Consider the following 6004-nt stretch of genomic DNA (forward strand, 5'->3'; position numbering starts at 1 on the left):
TTCAGTTGGCACATTTCTGTTTCATCAATGCTCTTCAGAAGCCTCGAACTAGCTCTGGGAAAGATATGGTGAGGTTTGAGATGACATTGAGACCCAGGCAAAGGGCATCAGGCAAGGGGAAGCAGAGAGTGGGATCTGATGGAGAAAATGTGCCAGTGGTGGGAAGAGAAAGCATGGAGAGGGGATTCTGTGTGGAGCAGCAGCAGCAGCAACGACTGGGGGTCTGGGAGAAATGGAACAAGGAGCAAGACAACGGAGTGACAGGAAAGATACTGAAAAAACATTGACAAGGAAGAAGCAATGGACCAAAAAAAAAAAATTTAGAAAAAGCTTAAAGTGGATTTGGGACATAAAGGAGAGTTTAAATCAAGGGACCTGAATGTTAATGAATTTATCAGAGGCCTTGCAACAATTTCAAGAGGCTTAACGGGATGAGAAATTTTGGAATAGCAATCAGGACCTATAGTTGAGGGAAGGGCTAATATTGTAGTGGTATAACAGCTAAGGATTGTCAGAAAATTAATGAAAAAAGTACTCATTTGCATAATATTTGTAGGACTAAAAAAAAGAAGGGCACAAGTGGACAGAATCTTGAGAATACTGAGAAAGAAGATTTGAGAAGGAAAAACTCAGGTTAAATGGAGAAAGGAGTTAGCCTGTGATAAAATAATTCAGTACTCCAAATAGAAAAAGCTTTTAAAGAAATGAAACAAGGACAGCAAAAGGGTCAGACTTGGGAGAAGGTCTTAGCATAAGTGAATGGGGCTAGAATAGACACCAAAGATCAGTAGATTTGGTAATAAATAACTGAATGTAGTGAAAGATACTAACTATCAGCCGTGATCACGAATACATGTAACCTTCCTTATTTCAAGGTCTGGGCGGTTACTGAGCTCACACAGCATCAGAGCAATGGTGCTTACACTGGTGAAAATGACAAATTTTGAGCTTGGTACTCAACTCTGTATACTACTGTTGATGATATTCTGCTCAGTCTTCTTAGTTTCTAAGTCTGAAAACCCCTGAACTGAATCATCTCTCAAATTCTCTGAGGGTGTGGATTCGGGTGCCTAAAAGAGTGCCTAGTGCTGTAGCAGACATCCTAGAACATCTGAGAAAGCCACACAGGGCTGTCAGGTGTGACACTGGACTGGCGTGGGCAGACCCATGACCTTCTGGAGTGGCAGATGAGGTTGAGTCAGAATAACTACAGCATCTCAAGCAGCACTGGATGATGATTAATTGCTCCTGTTGTGTCTAAGGAAGCCAACTCCTTTACCTGCTTCTTAAAGAATTAGTTTCTGCTCTGGACACAGAATAATGAAGGTGAAACCACCAACTTCTTTTCAAGAGAAAGCACAACGGGCTCAATAGCTTTCTCTTCTGAGGAAGGTTTGCTTTCCTCACTATGTTTGTGCACCTATCCAGCAATTCCCTACTACAAAACCAAGTATTGTCTCCATTCCTCTTCAGAAACACTTCCATTGTGCTTTCCAGGAGAAAAAGAAACTCAGGTTGCTTCTGTCCCACCAACCACAGCACTGAGTTAGAACCTGGGACCACAGATTTTCTTAGTAGTATGCAACTGCATAACCAGCTTTGTTAAACTTCATCAACAACTCACATTTTCCAACTGTCACGGTAAGTTCCCGTTAGGAAGGGAAGAAATTTCACTAGTCAGGTGGTCTACTTTGTGCAACACACTCCATTTATTCACAAGCATGGTCCCATATCCAGTGTATTTCTGTCGGCTGGAGGCAGGGACAATGACGTATTTGATGTGGCAAGATTAGAGCTTTGCTCTGGTTAATCTAATACCATTGTTTTAAAAATCTCTCCCCTTGGAAAGCATCATGAGATGAAGAGGGAGGAGTTGTGCAGTCATGGATTTTTAGTTCCTTTTAAGGTTTCCAGTTCTTTATCCAAACAAAGAAGTGATAATCCCAGGCAGAAGTTCTAACAGTATGTTCAGAAATGGAAAGTTCAGACACAGAAAACCTTCCTGTGCTTCACCATGCACTGTGCACGATGCAAGCAGAGCTCTGGCAGAGTTGAGAATTTAAAGGATACGTCAAGGCAATACAGTTTCCACAGCTCCCTGACAGTGTTTGATAGAAGAGGACACCCAGGAATTAATATGATCCTTTTACCTTACCTTACCTATCTGCAGTATTCAAGTGGAGCTGAGAATAGGAGCTTGGTTGAAAAGCAGAAATCATCAAAATATACCAGAGAAAGAGGTCTGGGAGGGAAGAAGAAGAGGGAGGCTGTAAATACGGTCTGGTCTGTCACTAAGCCACAAACATGATTCAGTGGCCAGACACAGGAACTCCACTTTGTGTCTTGTATGCATACTTATACATATATATGCTTTGCTCTGGCACTGCTGGGCTAGTCCAGGGCAAAAATGCAAGGCTCTGGCAAAAACAAAACAGGACTTGTGGATCACAGCCTGGGATACCTGTTGATGGATGCTGTGTAAATACCTGGAAGGTGGTGGGAGATGTCCTTGTCAGCCACCACAGAACTGCGCCATGACCCTCACCACGGCTTGTACCGCTGTTGTGGTTTAGCCCCAGTCAGCAATTAAGCACCACGCAGCCGCTCACTCACCCTTCCCCCTTGGTGGGATAGGGGAGAGAATTGGAAGAGCAAGAATAAGAAAACTTGTGGGTTAAGAACAGTTTCATGATTGGAACAACAACAACAACAACAACAACAACAACAATAATAATAAATTGTAATGAGAAGGAAAACAATAAGAGACCAAGAAAGGAACAAAATCCAGGAAAAACAAGTGACGCAACCACTCACCACCCGCCGACCGATGCCCAGCCAGTCCCCGAGCAACGATCACTGCCCCCCGGCCAACTCCCCCCAGTTTCTATACTGAGCATGGCGTCATATGGTATGGAATAGCCCTTTGGCCAGTTTGGGTCAACTGTCCTGGCTGTGCCCCCTCCCAGCTTCTTGTGCACCTGGCAGAGTATGGGAAGCTGAAAAGTCCTTGACCAGTGTGTAAATACCACTTAGCAACAACTAAAACATTAGTGTGTTATCAACATTATTCTCATACTAAATCCAAAACACAGCACTATACCAGCTACTAGGAAGAAAATTAACTCTATTCCAGCCAAAGCAAGGACAACCGCACAGCATCAAATCTTTACCCAGTATGTTGGGATCACATAACAATGTATCTCCATGGGCCAAATGTAGCTGTAAACTCTGAGCAAGCATTTCCTAACAAGTATTTCTGGCTTAACAAATTTAGCAAGTATTTTTGGCTTACACAAAGCTACATGCCCAGGCTACCATCTCAGCTGAGTCTGAGTCTGAGGAGTGGTCAGAAATACGAGCTGATGGTATTAATTGTGATGAAATCTGTGTGTATTTTAGTTTATGGGCTAGGGGGATGCAGAGAGAGGGCAACACCTGGGTTTCTTCGCCACTGTTCACTGAGAGAAGTTTCTAGACTGCTTGATGTCTGAGAGGCTCTTGTTCGAATAGAAGAGAATTGGAAGGGGTGTTGCCTACGTGACAGTTAGGAGCAGAGTCTTTCTCAGTGAATTCAGGATACCGCACGGCATAATAATTTTTGTGCATCCAGGATGAAGTCAGGGCTTCTGGTCAGTGCGGAGGAGTGCTTTCCTGGAAGCTGCTGGTGAAAACCACAGCAGGCAAGCCTGGTCTTATTTCTCACCTGCAGCTCGTTCTCATGTGCTTGTAGCAGTGACAGAGTCTGAAGCCACTCTAATTCATGCTGTAGACAGTTTGTGACAATGGGGGCTTTTCATTTCAGAGGGAAAAAAGACCAAGAACTGCTCCAAGTTCTGTGTAGTTTGTGATGAGAGACCTGGGAAGGTAAAATGACAGTGATGCCCCAGAGCAGTGGGGTTTGAGTGGTTGAGGCAGTCACGCCAGGCTGAGCGTCTGGGCATTGCCACTCAAGATCTTAGCTACATCAAACCAAGCTGTGGCTGTTGTGAATCTGCTCTTAAAATCATTTTACTCTGCTCCAAAATAGGATTAGGTTGTTTTTTTCTCCTCATCCACTGAAGGAGATTTCACAGTTCCTAGGATAGCCTCCCGCAGTGACTAACTAGCCTTTCAGATGTTAGAGAAGGGGGAAAAGAGCAAAGCTTTTTCCCCTGAAAGACTGCTTCTTGGCATATTTCTATGCTTACATGTAAAAAATAGCTAGATTATCACTTCCTAAAAATCTTCTGTACATCAGAACACTTACATCCTTTAGTCAGTCTTGTGTTTTCTTACCTAAATGCAACCACTTCCTTCAGTCTTTCCCCAAGTCACGTTTTCTTGCAATTGTTCTCTTTGTTTTTCTCTGACAACACTTTGGCTAGTACTTCTATAAAATTTGATGCCTATAAGTGAAGAAATCTTTTGATTAGAGGAGCAGGATAGTTAGGTACTCTTCCTTACACAGAACAGCTGTTACAGAAACAGGACCTGCAACATTTTTTGCAGCCCTGCCAAGTCCTGGGTGACTGTAACTCTAATTCATTTTCTGCCATATTGCTGCCTTTACCCATTTTCAGTTTTTCCTTCTGTTAGTGTAAAACTTAGTGGGGCCTTTTCATAGTAACATCTCATATTATCGAGCACATTTGGAGCTCTGGTTCTACCACCTCTTCTGGCTGCAGCTCTAACACAGCAAAGCTCTTGATAGTGCCTCTTGTAAGAATAGGAAATCTGAGGAAGAGCTAGGTTGCTTGACAACATTGAGAGTTAAGAGTTCAGTGTATAACTGGGGAGGGTGTGGGAGATCAGGGTTAGGTTGAAAGCTGTGGTCAAAAGCAGCTAGAGCAAAGCTGGTGAGCTTGACAACTGGTGTGAATAAAGCAGGAAGCTGAAGTGTCATTTGTTGTTTGACCAGATAGCAAAAAGCACAAGATAAGAAAACAGAAAGAAAGCTGAGTTCTAGCTAAGTCTCCTGAAAATTTGAGTTATCATTGAGCTATGTTGCTAGGCAGTCACAATACTGTGGCTTACTGTACAAACTGAACCAAATAAGGTTTTTGCAAGAAGTACTGTTATAGTAACAAATTACATTCAATATTTCAAATTTCATAGCTGTAGCATGATATCTACACCAGTCTGTACTTTTGCAATGTATTGTGCCTGGGTACAAAGTTTTTGTGATATTTGTTGATGGTAAGATTTACTTTAGACTGAAAGAAAAATTGTTACAATGTAAATTCAAGAAGAAAATTTAACTAGTGTGTCTATTACTTACGGATTGCTGCCAGAGCTGTCTGTGCAGTGCCAGAATAATTCCCCAAGGCTCAAGAACTCTGCCATTAGCTTTCTAATGAAATGTAAAACCTAGGAGGAAAAGCCTGATTTGTAAGCCGCTTAACATATTGTCTGTTTTTTAAAATACAAGTAAATTGAAAATGATCCTTCAAAATGCAAACTTCTCTATGCTAAAATTAGAATTAAAAAGTCATAGAACCAAACAATTAAAAAAGGTTATATATCTATAAAATACATGAGTATGTGTAAGTAGTGGGGTTTTGTCTTGAAATTATCTAGAATTTTGCTTTACTTGCAAGATAGGGTCACAAAATAACATTTTCCTTCTCACTGGCAACCCTGTTGTCAGCGTTCTCAGCGATCCCTATTCAATTACTCCCTGAGCTTATAATATTTCTAATTTTTGTATTTAAGTTAATGCACTTCTTGCAAAAAAAAAAAAAAAAAAAAGAAAAATCAGAAGAACTGAGAGATGGGAAAAAAAAAAGGTTTCCATTGACATAAGAGTTTTCAGTGTCTTTAAACTGAAGAAACTGGTGGCCCCTCAAAGAGACCTTGGTGCCTCCTGAAAGACTTTGGCCAGCCAGGGGGGAACAGATGCTTGAGGGATGTGGAACCCCACTGGCACTGGAGCACTTCAGCTGCTGCGCAAATGCAGAGGAACAATTTGGCCTGACTGGAAACACATCCCAGGTGTTAGATGCCACCAAAATCCCTCTGTAGACTT

Source organism: Ciconia boyciana, chromosome 1 (genome assembly GCF_034638445.1).
Source record: "Ciconia boyciana chromosome 1, ASM3463844v1, whole genome shotgun sequence".
NCBI lineage: Eukaryota > Metazoa > Chordata > Aves > Ciconiiformes > Ciconiidae > Ciconia > Ciconia boyciana.